The following is a 17,653-nucleotide window of genomic DNA, read 5'->3' on the forward strand; positions in this document are numbered from 1 at the left end:
GTTTTGAAGGTAATGAAACATGCATTACAACTAAATACTAACAATTAACATTTCATGGCATTCAAGCATCAAAAAGTTCATCTCAAGAACGATCAAACCCTAATCAAGAATCACAAAATCATTAATCATGTTTTTGAAGTTTTACAAATCAACCTACACATCAAAATGAAGCTAGTGATACTAGTAACACAATTAAAACATGAACTTTAACAATTTAACAACATTTAATCTTCCAAAATCAAAGATTAAGCAAACCCATTTTCAAGTGTTCAAATTAGTTACTCAAAACACAAATCGAACAAACAAAACATATATTCATGTTATACACGAGCCATAGACACTGATTAACACTTTTATAATTCAAAAACATCAAGAACACAAAAAATCTAGTGATTTTAGAAAGTTACCCAAATGAGTTGAAATTGGTATCAAGTTGTAGAGGATGAAGAGAGGATTCCAAATATGAAATTTGTTTTATTGCTAGCCTCCTAATCCGAATTTAGATGATGAATTCTTGTTTTGGTGTTTGAGAGAGTTTGGTGAAAGTATTTAGAAAATGAAAAAAGAAAAAGGAAAAATGAATGGAGGAGGAGGGAGTTTGACTCCTTTGACCTAGTCACCCTTTTTGACACTTTGGCAAGTTTAGTCCCTCAAGTTTGTAGTCAGGTGCGGGAATTAGCCGAACGAATATTTTGAATTACACGGGAGTGCGGGAGACGTTATAATCTCATAACGAAAATATTAAGGATGTTAGTTAACGGAGGATACGAATCTAGATACGAAGGACATTATTAAAAAAATAAAAAAGACGGGCGTTAAAATAATTTAAACGCGTTAAAATAATTTAACGGAAAAATGCGGGATGTTACAATTATTAGTTTTAAAGTTCATGTATGTGTTGGATCTAAGACTTTGATGTAACTTTGGTTCATCAAAACACTTGCAACACTTAAGTGAGTTGTGCTTCATGTCTTAGACTTACACTTGGGTTATGATGGTCAAAACTTGGTGAAAATGATGCAAACACATCAACGAGTTATACACTTGAAGCTATATGCATCAAGGATGAGAACCATGATAAGCATCGAGCACCAAGAACCACCGGAACCTACTGACCCTACTGTTCTACTGTTTATGTGTCTGACCCGTATGCCCTGGGCTACTGTAACTATGATTTTCAGATAGCTCTGTTCGAGTAGATAACTTTTCATATAGGACTCATCTTAATCCGAGTTACGGTTTAGGATTTATGGCCCTCCGATCGTCACTATGTCCATTTAACGTTGTGCTGAAAATTCTGACCTACTCGCACTTAGACCGTCGCCACGGTCAAACGAAGACGAGTTTGCTTCTGTAATTTTTACCAAACTTAAAGGACTCATAGACGGAGCCATGGCCACTGGTCTCACCTTATTTCAGTAGGTATAGAGGCCGTGGTGACTGACCGAACTCATCCTTTGTTTTAAACTACTTTAATGAACGAAACTTACTTTACACCTTTTATTTGATGATGAATGATGATGACCCTTAAGACCTTATTTACATACATTTAAACCTATTCGGACGATTTACTGACTTAGTACTATTTGACTTAGGTTGAGGACCCGTTTGGACAACCTTCATTACTTGCTTACTTTCCGAGTCATACTTTACCGCTACTTTATCATTGTGAGTTATAGCATTCCCTTTTTACTTTAACTTATTTTGGGAACTGAGAATACATGCGAATTTTATGTTTTACATACTAGGCACGAGTACTTAAACTTCATATATGTGTGGGTTATATAACGGCAGAAACATTCCCTTTAGCTCGGTAACGTTTAATCATTGGTTTTTGAACCGGTGAACGCGAATCTTAGATATAGATCCATAGGGTTTGACATCCCCACTCGGGCTAGTAGCGCTAGCATTTAACGAGTGTTTAATACTTCGTAAACATACGCACTTGCCAAGTGTACTTTCTGGGGGTATAAACGTTAAGTTAGTTACCAAGTGCCCACGGTTAACATATACTTTATCATACTGTTTTGAAACGCTCTTTGTAGCACTGAAATCTCGTGGCCTACCTTACTTACTGTTATACTTAAACTATAGCTCACCAACCTTTGTGTTGACGTTTTTAAGCATGTTTTTCTCAGGTGCTTAAGGTTATTTTCTTCCGCTGTCGTGCTAGTCTTGCCGTAGACACCCTCTGCTCCAGTGTTATCACCGCATGAATCGTTTATCTTGCATTCAAACTTTAATACATTTGAAACTATGTTTTGTAACGACCTAAGGGTCACATACATTTATCCATGCTTGCTATTCGTAGAAGCATACTGTTGGTGTAAAACAATTGACGTCGGTTATGACGTCATCTTTTTATCGTGAATGCAACTTCTTTTATTACAGCATATAGTACTTAACCTTGTAATGATCCTGTTGTTGATGATTCGTACACGATGGTTTTGTACGGGGCATCACAAGTTCGGCCTAGCAAAGTATATGAAACAATCTCCATTGATGCCAATGCCCTAGGATATTTGCAAGAACTTCAGGTGGTGGTTTTATGATGAGTTATCGAAAGAGGCAGTGATACTTACTGCAGTTGAGAAGGAAGATGGAAGAATACAGTTTGACAATGTTAGGATCTTGGATCCTATGTGGCTATGGAACTTATCAAGATTTGATGTGAATGTTCTATCTGCTCCATATTGGAATCCAGTAGCTTTAGAGACTCTCTCAGGGTTTATCGTCCGTTAGGGTCAATCCTGTTGACAAAAGACATTCTGTCTTAAGTCAACCAGCTCATCGCCATCACATAACCTTCAGGAAAGACAAAAGGGAGGAAACTATAAGATATCAGTGGGTGATCAATGTCTACCATGCCTACCTTACCAAACAAAGTTATGCTCAAAGCTAAAATAACTTTCAAGCAAATTGCAACATTTGTCTGATACTGTGTTGCTTGATTGTATTTTGTTTGTTTGTTTATGCGTGAGAGAGAGAATTTGGGACTGTAAATTTGTTTGAACTGATGTTACTTATGAACTGTTATATTTCATGAACATTTACTTATTGTAATAGATGTTCTAGGTCCTAGGGGAGTTGTTAGTGAATTTTGCATGAGTCCATAGACATTTACCACACGTTTATGATCAGTACTTCAGTTATTGGGTTACCATGATCGCTTGTTATTATCCTATCTATGTTTACATGCGTATACAGGTACTGTAGGAACAAGATATGGAAGTTTGACCATGTTAGACTCAGTCAGACGTACGAGTGAAGCCTCACTCGTACGAATGATAAGTACGAATGACAAGCTCATACGCACGGTTGTGCTGAGCTGAGTCCAAGACCTAATCTGATGACACTTACACGAGTGAGTGATCAACCGCACGACTGAGTCAGTTCACTCGTACGAGTAATACTTGACTCGTACGTTTGACTTAACAGCTGGAGTATATATATGCTTATGTTCTTCATTTTAGGTTAAGCCTCTCATTTGTTTCACTCAGATCAGGTAACCCTGTCCGATTCTCTCTATGTGCTTCAAGTCCAAATCCTTGTAAAAGGTGAATAATAGCTCAAGGTGTTGATCTAATCACACAAATCTTGTTGTGGTTTGACTAAACCAATCCCAAAAAACATTTTCATATTCACTAGAGGGTTTGATTCACTATTCTACCTTTGTGTGTGTCAAATCTGTTGGATTCAAAGATTCAAATCATGTTTTATTAAGGGGGATGGTTCTCAAAACCAAAAGGAGTGAAATCATTCCATTTTCTCAATTTTTAAATCTATGTTTTAAATACAATCTGGAGCAAGCCTACAACAACATCACTGATCCAGTTGTGCCTTTTGTGGAAAAGGAGGGTAGGATTTTCACATAAAAGTGTGTTGAGCCGTATCTAGGGTTATCACAAAAAATGCTAGAGTATGTAGTTGCTATACAAATTACACACCCAACCTCAACCTCTGATACTGTTATAACTGAGGGGGAGGGTCCTCATGTAGAGCCAGTAGCTGAAGTTAATCCTCAAACCGATGAAGGGATAGTCACAGTCGCAACTACTGGTAATGTATTATTAGTTATAGAACCTGGTGCTCCTCTTAACGAGATAGCCCTAGTCTTAACTAGTGATTCTACTAAACTGGTTATGGAATCTGTTGCTCAACCATTTCTTGGTACAGGATTATCTCAAACACCCACTGTTGGTTCCCAGCATGCCATAGGGGAGACAACATCAGTCTTAACTGCCCAGTCCGATGAGCTAGCTATGGAATCTGGTGCTCCGCAAGCAGAGACAGCACCAGTCTCAATTGCTGGATCACCAAAGGATGATGCTATGGAATCTGTCGCTCCTCTTGAACATGAACCAGATGTGTCTAAACTAGTTAAAACAATCGTTTCAAGTGTCAAAACTGGCTCTGAAGAAAATAAAGGTACTTTAAATGTTTTATCTCATACTGGTTTCAAAATAAGTGTGAAGAGGAACATCAACCCATGTTCCTCTAACCCAGCACATCTACACTTTTATAAAATATAAAATTTGAAAGATATCTTCTACTGACAGTACAACCAGCAGAGATCTTACCTCACCCCCAAAGCAGACTTGAGCCAGCTCTTCTTCGTGTTGAGCCAACTCAAGCTACTGCACCAGTCTGTTGTAACTTAGAAAATAAAGATAAGTGTCACACTAATACATTTAAACCTGACAAACATCTTACACAATCTGAGTCAACATGTGCCCCCAATGAGTCAGCAGAGTCATAGCAGTGCTTACAGGCATCACAATCTGTCTCAATCGAAGGGCTGACTAAAACACACGTCATTCCCTAGAGACCAACATCAGATGCAATTGTTGAGTCAAATTTATTTGATTTTGTTGTTGCTAACTTCAATAGTTCTTGTGTTTCATACTAGTGAGAGGATTCATTTCCACGTGAAATTCAGGTTGTTTGCAATTAGATTAATTTTTATAATCAGACCGCTCCTTTTTTATCAAAAGCACGACCAGCTTCTTATAATTCAGCTCCTCCCAAGGGAGCCTTTAGGATAGGATACCTTTCTTCCAAGGCTTCAAACCTTGCATCCATTAATTTCTCCATTTGGGACAAAAGTGTAGGACCGAACTTTTCAAGAGCCCGCCCTATTTGTCCACTTACAAGATCTTTATCATATTGTCCGGTTTCCTCATTAATATTTTCCGGAGGAGGAGAGTGCTCGAGCGATTCTTCTACTGGTTCCTTGCTCGAATCTCCATCTCTCCCTTTAGAAGTTGTAGATTCCATTACTGAAAACTTATAGCATTTTAGACTTCCATTCCTTATATAAACACATATAATCTATAACTACATGTTAAGGATAAATCATACCTTTTCCTTCATATACTTGGTAATCCTGAACCTTCCATATGACTTACGACCATATAATCACGTTGGCGGACGTCATTATATTATACCAAGTCCATATGTCCCGTTCGATAATACCAAATACATTCGAGTTTAGATATGAATTACACCTTAATATCTTATAATCAACAATTAACTTCTACCAAAACACTTAGAATATTTTATCAGGTAACATTCATAAAATCATCTAAAATATCATATATATTAACTACTTCTCATATAAAGTCTATTCTAAGCATGCCATGTATAAAGTTTAAGCTTAAATAATCGTATAGTGGATTATCCAAGTCTCTTAAACACTCGCTCTGATAGCAAATTGAAACGCTCATTTTTTTAAAAATAAAAAACTTAGAAAGAACATGTTTTCATTACTACATACACACTTTAATAACATCCTTTAAGCAAACTTTCCTTCATTTTACATATCATGTTCAAAAGATCATTATCTTATCATTTTTATATTTCAACACCATACCTAGATGAACATAACTTCAAAAGATTGCTTATACATATCCCAAAATAACACTTAACATTTCTAAGATTAAAACAAAACATAATATCAAAACATGAGCATCCTTTCAAGCTAAGCACATGACGGTAATTCAGAAGAGATGCTTTGGATAACACAAACTATGTGCAATCCACTTTATTCTCTAACTTATTCCTTTCCTTCTCGATGGCCACTTCTTACTTCTTTAACTTTTGTACCTATAAAACATGTCAAAACTATCGAATAAGCATAAAAGCTTAGTGCGTAGTATTGGGAAATCAAGTATGCAACGCTTATCATAATCAACATATCATCATAGGCAAACATAGGAATCATATCCATATATTGATAACATTGGACAATGTATTGATAACATTGGACAATGTATCCATAATCCAAAACATAATGCAAATGATATCATAAGACATCCATAATTCATACCATAATCCAAATGATATCATAAGACGTCCATAATCCACATACATATCCCATATGATGCCAAACATAACATAACAATATATCATCATATCAATATGGTTAGTACATAAAAGTAACTAAACCATCTCGGATTTGGTGAATCTATAAATAATCATCTAACTACGGACTCTATTTAATTCCACATACAAACTCACCTTTTTTATATAATTGTGATAGAAATTAGGATTGCAACCACAATAAGCATACAATATAATATAAGTTCCTTCCTTTACACCTACAATTTAACATGTAAAAACACTTAACACATACATAACATAATATACACAACCTTTGTATATGAAAGGTTAAAGTCTTACAACTTAACTCTCTATTAATTATAAACTTCCCTTTACAAATTATAATTCTCAAAACATATTATTTCTTTATCTATCGATTAACTTTAACTAAGGGTGTTCATCGAACTGTTAAACCGGTCAAACCGGCCAAACCGGGGCATTTGGATTGGTTTGGCCAATTTGAGTTGTTAAACTCCGGTCCTACAGTTTAATTTTTTGCCAAACCGGGTTTTCTGGTCCGACTACAGTTTGAAAAAAAATGAACCGTTAAAACTGGACCGGACCGACTACAATGATTTCATTTTTTAAAAATAATAGTACCCATGTAAATAACACTTATTTGTAACAATGATATGGAGTAATGAATTGAATTGTTATCGTTTGAATACAGTACATATATATAAAGCATATACAAAAGTGTATGTAACAAGATACAACTTAAACTACAAACTAGTTAACTAGGATCACTTTTGGACCATGTATATCGGAAGAGTAGTTCAAGACTGACCAACTCATGATGAAGAGCTAGTTGAACTAATAATTTGATTTGAACCATATGACCCTAATCTAATTAATTACATTATATTATTACTATTATTTATTATTACTACTCATTACAAAAAAAAAATACGGAGTAATAGATATTTCATTATTTTGATCAGATGTTTATTTACTCATCCCTTTGTCTTTTACTTCACCACTTTTACACTCAAAAATCACTTCACTACTTTTTCTTCAAGATCATTAACACCATTTTTGCACTCAAAGATCACTTAACTACTCTTTCATCAAGATCATCAGTCATAAACCTCCATCATCGTACACCCTTCAATCTAAAGCTCCTGATGTTCCTGTTTTTGTAAGTATAATAAAGCATATCTATTTTTTTACTTTTTCAATGATTCTAGAATTTGATTTTACAATATATTCATGTATAGTGATGTTCCTGACCTCCTCTTGTTCTTTGTATTTATTGTTGTTGTAGATTTTGCATCCAAAATGACAAATAAAGATAACTTTATTGACATGGAAGATGATGATGAGATGGAAACTAAAGCTCCTGATCCTACTTTGTTTGATGATAACCCTGTCTTAAAGAAGAAACTCAAGGCTGACGTGTGGTCACACTTTATTATACCAAATCCCGTTCCTGAAGATAACCCACGAACTTGGTGTAGATATTGCAAGGAAGATTATGCTTTCGGTCCTTCTACTATTGGTACTACTTCTTTATGAAATCATACAAGTAGGTGTAAAGTTTATCCTAAAAATATAAAAGACAAAAGGCAAAAAACTTTATTGTTAAGGAAGAATACTAATGGTGGTGCAAGTTTAGAGGCTGTTACCTATAACAAAGATTTATGTCGTAAAGCTCTTGCTAGAATGATAGTTATTGATGAACTTCCCTTTAAGTGTGTTGAAAAAGAATGGTTTATTTATTTCTGTTCCATTTTGCAGCCTAAGTTTGAGTTACCTGGTCGGATTACAATTGCAAGGGATATTATGTCATTGTATGGGGAAGAAAAGAAAAAACTAAAAGATTTGTTTAAAAGCTTTTCACAACAAATATAACTTACAACAGATGCATGGACATCAATTCAAAATATCAATTATATGGTTTTGACGGCCCATTATATAGATGATGATTGGAAATTACAAAAAAAAAAAAAAATTCTATTTTTTGAAAGTATTTCTAATCATAAGGGCGAGACTATTGGGAAAATGATTGAGGCATGTTTGATTGCTTGGGGTATTGAAGGCGTTTTAACAATAACCGTAGATAACGCAAGTTCTAATGATGTTGCACTTCTTTACATGAAAAAAAAGATATGAAATTGGGGGAAAGCGATACTAAATTGTGATCATTTGCAAATGCGCTGTTGTGCTCAAATATTGAACCTGGTTGTGACTAGCGATTTGAAAGACTATGCTAAATCTATTAAAGTGATTAGAAATGCAGTGAAATATGTTAGATCATCACCATCAAGGTTACACAAATTTAAACAATGTATTGGGATGAGGCAGAAAAGTTTATGATGTTTTTGGAGTTATTTTTTGTGGTCACCAAACAATTTTCGGGATCATTGTATGTTAATTCAAATATGTATTTTCATGATCTTTGCACAATTTATACTCACATAACTAGTTTCATTGAAGATGATGATCCAAAGTTAAGTCACATGGCTTGTGATATGAAACTGAAGTTTGATAAGTATTTGGGTGAATTGGGGAAAGTCAATCCATTGTTGTTTGTTGCGGTAGTCCTTGATCCCCGTTATAAGAAACAATATGTTGATTGGAGTTTTGATGAAATATATGGTATAAATGACATGTCCAATAAGATGAAGAAAAGGGTAACTAAAACTTTGTAAAACTTGTTTGATCATTATTCTGCACAAGATTCTAATTGTGCAAGAGAAGAGAGCCTTCCACCAAAAGCTAAAACTGTGTATAATAATTGTGACGATAAGAGGCGCAAAGTTCACGATAAACATTTGTTAAAGTACAAGTCTTTTTTGGAAACATGGGATGAAGGTGGAAAAACTGAATTAGATAAGTATTTAAAAGATCAAAGAGAAAGTATGGATGGAGATTTTGACTTGTTACGCTGGTGGCAAGCGAATTCGACAAAGTATAAGGTTTTATCCCGGGTTGCGAAGGATGTGCTAGCTATTCCTGTTTCTACCGTTACTTCATAATCGACATTTAGCACGGGTGGTCAAGTTTTAGATTCTTAAAGAAGTAGTCTTACTCCAAAAATATCCAAGCACTAATATGTGTAAAAAACTAGTTAAAGAGTGAAGTTTCAAAAGTTGAAATTGACATTTGAGGTGCTTTACAAGATATTGAAGATATGGAAGATATAGAGAATGCTATGATATAATAAGGTTTAAATTAGATGTTATTTATTGTCTTTGTTCTTTTTACTAACAAGATATGTGTTTCTCTTATTTCAGATTTTGCAAGCTTCCTTAATCTTTCAACTGATCATATCGAATGATATCATAGCACGCATCTTGAATTTGGTTGCCATGGTTTTGGAAAGTTTATAATATTAGCACTCTTTTGTACTTTTGGTATCAAATGGGAGTATATGGTTTTGAAAAAACTCAAAAGATATGTAAATATTTGGCTTTAACCTTATTTGTATTTTGTACTGTATTAATTAAACTTCTCTATTATGTTGTATCCTAATAGTTGTTCTAATTTTGAATATTTCTTGTTCCTTTCATGACACAAACCGAGTGAGTTCCAACATCCTAAAGCTTACTTTTCCCAATTTTCTCAATGTAGACTTAAAAATTCTATTTCATTTGTTGAGTTTCATTATATTATACGAAAAGAAGACAAAAAGAACTTGAAACCGTAAACCGGTTGAACCGGACCGGTCCAAACCGGACCAAACCGGACCAAACCAGGCATCTAGACAAATTTCTTGGTCTGATTTGGTTTCATATATGTCGAAATCGTGAATGCCGGTTTGGTTTGAGATTTAGTCGAAACCAGACCAAACCGGACCGTGAACACCCCTAACTTTAACAGCATTAAAATTTATAATTTAAACTCAAGATCATCCATTATCCCCAATTCAATAAATTAGGGTTCATATGAAGAAACCTAATCCATTATCACAATTTTTATTATTTTCCTTTACTACATGTCATATAGTCATATAATATTATTTCTTTAATTTTTTTAACCTTTTTCCCCAATTTCACCAAGTACGCTTCATATTAAGAACCATAATTTTATCAATTCCTATTTTAAAATTTTCTACATTTTTATGCTTATTCATACTTGTCTTTAATATATATAAACATATTATCCCTTTTCCTACAAATTTACAAGTTAGGGTTTACAAACCTTAACCTCAAATCATCAAATTAACATATATGAAGATGAGACATACCTTTAACTTATACAGAGTCATGATTAATTCCACTTCTAGAAATCGAATACGTTAGATTTGAGCTTCCTATCCTTGATTCGTCGTCGTTATCTCCCTCTTTTCTCTATTTATTTTTTTATAAAATATAAATATTAGAGACAGAATGGAAGTCGCTGGTGACTTCCAGCTTACGATCATGTTATTATTAGAAGTTCCACTTAAATTCCTATACTTTTCTACATTTATAAATCAGCCCCTCCCGCTTTTCAGCTATTTCAAAACAGCCCCTCTCACTATAATTTCAATATTATAATTATTTATTTATTTTATAAGATAATTATATATTATATAAGGATTATATATATATATATATATATATATATATATATATATATATATATATATAGGGGCAGGATCAATGGGGAAGTAACCAATCGGGGGGAAGCGGGGGGGAAGCAAAAAAAAAAAAAAATTTCGTTTTTTTTTTAAATTTTTTTTTCCTGCATCAAGATCACACGAAAATATGAACATTTAAAAGAGACACTTCGTGATGAATGTTATTATTTAGGCGGGAAAACGATCGACAAAAATAACATTCAAGATAATATTGTTCGTGAAGAATATGAACGTTTTTTTTTTCATGTTTTGTGAAGTAAAATTTAGCCCGATTTAGAGTTTAGGGTTTAGGGTTTAGGGTTTGGTGTTTTGGGTTTATTCCATAAACCTAAAACACCAAACCCTAAACCCTAAACCCTAAACTCTAAACCGTTCATGTTAAAAACTCAATCTAAATCCTAAATCTAAACCCTAAATCTAAACCCTAAACCCTAAATTTCTAAACCCTAATATCTAAACCCTATAAACCCTAATATCTAAACCCCAATAGCTAAAACCTCAAAATACGCTAGAAAACACGATAATTGTTATATATTACTTCTTCGAGCGTTTTCCTGCCAAAATAAAAACATTTATCACAAAGTGTCTCTACTAAATGTTCATATTTTCATCCCATCTATAATGTTCGTGAACAAAGTTTTTTCAAAAAACGAAAAAAAAAAGTTTTTGCTTCCCCCCGCTTCCCCCCGAATGGTTACTTCCCTCTTGATCCTACCACTATATATATATATATATATATATATATATATATATATATATATATATATATATATATATATATATATATATATATATATATATATATATATATATATATATATATATATATATATATATATTACCTAAATAAAAAGGGCTTTTACATTATAGCCGGCTCATTGAGCATTCGATTCATGCGTTTCGGCAACCACATTGTGTTCTGCTGTTTTCGGAACTGTTTTCAATGTACGAATATCATGTTCAGCGCAATAGTCTTAAACTCTTTGTTGTTGTATTCTTCTCCATTGTCACATTTCAAACACTTAACTTTCAAGTTAGTCTCATTTTTCCCAGCAGCCCTTCACACTTTAAAAGTACCAATACGTCAAATTTAACTTTAAGAAAATAAACTCATACATTTCTTGTAGAGTCATCAATGAAGGTGACATAATAGTGGGAACCACCATGAGACTCAGCTATTGTAGGTCCATAAACATCTGAATGCACAAGTTCAAGTTTCTATTTCTTTAGCGCAATTTCTGATTTCCAGAATGACACATTCTAATGTGTCCTCAAAATACATGGTTACCAAAATTCGATATCCACCTTCTTCAAATCCGGAATCTTCCCATTAGAAACAAGCAACTTCTTTCCCTTCTCACTTATAAGCTCGAGACGTCGGTGCCATAGAATATAATCGGCCCCTACATTACTTTTCACATTAATCTCCTCCTCATCATCGAATACCTCTATCATGTATAAAGTTCCCATTTTATGTCTCGAAACCATGACACGACCATCCTTTTTGACTCGCCACTTACGATCACCAAAGGTAGTATGATTACATTCTTCATCCAATTGAGCAATTGAGATAAGTTTTCGTTTTAAATCCGGAATATACCTCACATCCTTCAACGTCTAATTGGATCCATGTGATATCTTTAAAATCATATCTCCAATGCCTCTTATGTCTAAACGTTTGTCATTCGCCAATCTGACCTTCCCCTGATACGCCTTGAAATTCTTCATTATCTCCTTGGTAGGATTAGATTGATGCACCGGTATCCATGATCCTATCTTCAACCGAATTTTCAACACAACACACCAAAGCGTCATCCGTATCTCTAGAAGTGAAGTTCACCCTAGCATTATCTGCCTTCGGATTTTTCATTAAGTGGTAAATTGACCCTTTTCGTTGTAATTCCAACAAACTGCGAATTCTCAATCCATGGAGTTATTCTTCTTGGATTTCCTATCCTTTTTCGTACCTTTATCATATTTCCTGCCCCTATTGGTACTTAAGACCGACCCTGATGATTCCGCAGAATTCTTTCTACTAGTGTCTTCACCAAGAATCAAATCCCGAATCCCCTGAAACTTGAGCTTAGAAGTTCTCGTGGAACAACTAACCGCAGTAACCGTACCCGACCAACTTTCAGGCAAGACGAAAGCATGATCAGTTCCTGAAGTTCATCATGAAACATAATCTCCACTGAAGCAAGTCTTGAGATGAGATTGTTAAACTCATTGATGATCCATTGCACTTGCACTTTCCTTCATCTTCGTGTTGAATAATTGACGCACGAGGAAAACCTTTTTAGCCGCATTAGGTTTCTCATACAAGTTTGTAAGTGCATTTAAGCACCTAAACATACTTGTTAATAATATTATATGCAACGTTTTTTTGTGAGAGACATCCTAACCGCACTTAAAGCCTGGCGATCTAGGAGATCCCAATCTTCTTGTTAAACATGTTCCAGCTTCTCCCCAACAGTGGTATGTTTAGTTTTTATAATACAAATAATCCTCTATTTGCATCTTCTAGAACCCGAAATCCTTCCCATCGAACAGATCAGTCCTAAATTTTCCTTTGTCCGCCATCGTGCCAAACTCGAACCTTGTGCTCTGATACCAGAAGTTAGGAATTTATGACCCTAGACAATTGAAAGGACCCGTTCATATACATTATAAATGATTCACAATAGTTGATTACATCGCGAGGTATTTGACCTCTATATGATACATTTACAAACATTGCATTTGTTTTTAAAAGACAAACTTTCTTCACATCGAAAATTGACAGGCATGCATACCATTTCATAATATCCACTATCCAATTATAAATTGACTTAATAGTAATCTTTGATGAACTCAATGACTCGAATGCAACGTTCTTCGAAATATGCCATGAAAGACTCCAAGTAATATCTTTAAAACAAGCAAATGCACAGCGGAAGATTTCTTTTATACCTGAAAATAAACATGCTTTAAAGTGTCAACCAAAAGGTTGGTGAGTTCATTAGTTTATCATAATCATTCATTTTCATCATTTTAATAGACCACAAGAATTTCATTTCCAGTTCTCATAAATATACGTCCCATGCATAGAGACAAAAATCATTCATATGGATTGAACACCTGGTAACCGACCTTAACAAGATGCATATAGAATATCCCCATCATTCTGGGACACCCATCGGACATGATAATTTCGAAGTACTAAAGCATTCCAAATTCCAGAATGGGGCTTGTTGGGCCCGATAGATCTATCTTTAGGATTCGCGTCAATTTGGGGTCTGTTCCCAAATTCTTAGGCTACCAAGCTAAAAAGGGGCATATTCGGCTTCGATCCATTCAACCATATAATGTAGTTTCAATTACTTGTGTCTATTTCGTAAAACAGTTATAAAAATAGCGCATGTATTCTCAGTCCCAAAAATATATATTGCAAAAGCATTTAAAAAGGGAGCAAATGAAACTCACCATACTGTATTTCGTAGTAAAAATACATATAACGTCATTGAACAAGTGCAAGGTTGGCCTCGGATTCACGAACCTAAATTAATTATATATATTTATATGTTGGTCAATATTTGTCTAACAATTTATGTTTAAACTGTAGTATATCACAATCCTAATGCTCGAGACTAATATGCAAAAGTCAACAAAAGTCAATTTGACTCAAAATGATTTCCAAAATCTATACATGATTACTATATAGTTTAAATATCGTCGTTTTGATATTTTTAAATATTTTTAAAAGGTTTATTAGAGTAAATAATATAATTCATTTATTAATAAATAAAATTTTATATAAAATATACTTTTATATATCTTAAGTTATAAAATTTATAAAGTTCATCTAATATCATAAAAATATTATGATATGTAATATATTATTTGTATTACATATTTATTTGATAAAATAACATTGATAAAAATAATAAGTAAAAGTTGTATTATTTTGTAATAATAATTATTATTATTCTATTGATAACAATATAAATATTTATATTTACTGAAAATGATACTATAAAAATAATAAAATTTTATATTAATAATGATGTTCTTATAAAAATAATAATTTTGTAAAAATGATAGTTTTAATATTAATAGTACTTTTAATAGTAATAGTGATAAAAATAATGAAAAATGAATATTTTATCTAAATCAATATCTCACGATATTTTAATTTCATCATGATACTCATACTCATTATTTCCTAATCGATTCGTTTAATAGCTTTTAATCGTCTTTTATATCGCGTTCATTTTAATGATAAATATAGTAATCCTAATAATTAAGTGTTACTAATAATAATAAATATTATGATAATGATAATACTAATAACTATTTTAATGATAATAATAATAATAATACTAATTATAACTTTAACGATAATAACGATAGTTATAATAATAAAATAACAATTTTTAATGAAAATTCCTTTTATTGATAAAGATAAGATAAAACTAGAACGATGATAATAACGACGATAATAATAATCATTTTTTTTAATAATAATATCAAATTTCAATTGACTATAACTTCAAATCCGTTCATCGAAACCATTCGATATCTAAACGAAAAGTTCTTAATTTTTCGCTAGCTTTTCAACGACATGCATATCTTATACCTTATCTCAACCGCATATGTAACTAATTCAGGATTCAACATAACCTAACTAAAGGCAATATCACAAGTACAAGCATGCATAATCCTATATACTCGAGCATTAGTCAGGGATACACTATTAGTATGTAAAAATTAAATTATGAGCGCTTACTTATCAATATTGAGATTCAATATTGCAAGAAAGGTACATAGACGCAACGTAGACGATAAACACTAGATTGACCTCACGAGCATACCCATGAACATTACCCATCACCTCCATAGCTATAACCCATAATTTTCTTAGCCCTATCCAATTCTCAAAACTCGTTTGAAAACACGCGAGCAGAACCTCGTCGTAGTATTTTATGTATATTACTAATAATAATACTACTAATATTAATATCATAAGTTTTATAATCAATACATAATAATATTAATAATAAATATAATAAGTAATATGGAGTAATATATAGAGATAGATAGATGAAGAGGATAAATGAATCAGAAACACGAGTACGTCGAACTTTAAAGGACTTGGCCACACTTCTTTAGCCATGCGATCGCATGGTGGGTGAGTGGAGAGCCCATGCGATCGCACGGAGCGCAATTCCAGCTGGTATGCATTGTTGAATCTTGCCGACACTCTTATTTGTTACGTAATACATTAATTTATATATTATTTAATATATAATATATTTAATCTTTAGAATTAATTAAATATTATATTATATTTACGTGTGTAGTAAGAAAGTAATTTTTGTTCAAATGACTCGTACGTTGTCACTCGACTCATGTACCACTTTCAGTTTTTCGAGCACACTTTCGTACGTTGAGAAAACTAGCCTTTTCGTTACACGACGTGTACCCTTATTAATAATTCGACTTTCTCATCAAAAAAATACCTTATAAAAAATGTAACTTATATAATTGAGTGTTTTGGTCATTTGCTTCTATAAATCAGGGGCTCGTTGTTGGTTAAAATATGTTACTTTAAATCAGGACGTTTTATGACTAAGTTATATATATATATATATATATATATATATATATATATATATATATATATATTCTTATTTAAAATTGTAAAATTATACAATATATATATGTTTGAAATATTTATCTAATGATATAATATTTAGTCCTCCAAAGTCAATTACATTTCAAAGTTCGTTTTATATAATTTATCTCGTTTTTAAATAATAGTAGTTATTTTACCAAGTAGTGTTTTTAATATGAAAACTAACTAGTTGTAGTGACCCGAACTTTTCCATGTTATATATTAAATGAAAACTATATTTGTATGATTAAATGTTTCCAACATATTAAGCAATCAAACTTGTTAAGACTTGATTATTTAAAATGTGCTTCATATAGACAATTGACCACCCAAGTTGACCGACGATTCACGAACGTTAAAAATTTGTAAAAAAAACTACATGATGATATATATATGGATATATATATATATATATATATATATATATATATATATATATATATATATATATATATATATATATATATATATATATATATATATGGTTAACATGAGACTATGATAAGTAATTATCTCACTAAGTATATTAACAATGAGTGATATACATAAAATTGAGTTTATTGAATTAAGAAACTCGAAACCATATATATAACGATTATCGTTATAACAACGTCTTACTAAATACATATGAATCATATTAAGATATTGATACACTATGTTTAACATGATAAAATGATAATTAAGTATATCATTAAGTGTGTTAACAATGAACTACATATGTAAAACAAGACTACTAACTTAAGAATTTCGAAACGAGGCATATATGTAACGATTATCATTGTAACGACATTTTAATGTATATATATCATATTAAGATATATTCATGCATTATAATATCATGATAATGTAATAATTTAACATCTCATTTAAGTATAATAACAATGAATTAATTACATTTAACAAGATCGTTAACTTAAAGGTCTTAAAACAACACTTACATGTAATGACTAACGGTGACTTAACGACTCAGTTAAAATGTATATACATGTAGTGTATTAAGATGTATTAATACACTTTTGAAAGACTTCAAGACATATATCAAAGTATTTCTACTT

The sequence above is a fragment of the Rutidosis leptorrhynchoides genome, chromosome 10 (genome assembly GCF_046630445.1).
Source record: "Rutidosis leptorrhynchoides isolate AG116_Rl617_1_P2 chromosome 10, CSIRO_AGI_Rlap_v1, whole genome shotgun sequence".
NCBI lineage: Eukaryota > Viridiplantae > Streptophyta > Magnoliopsida > Asterales > Asteraceae > Rutidosis > Rutidosis leptorrhynchoides.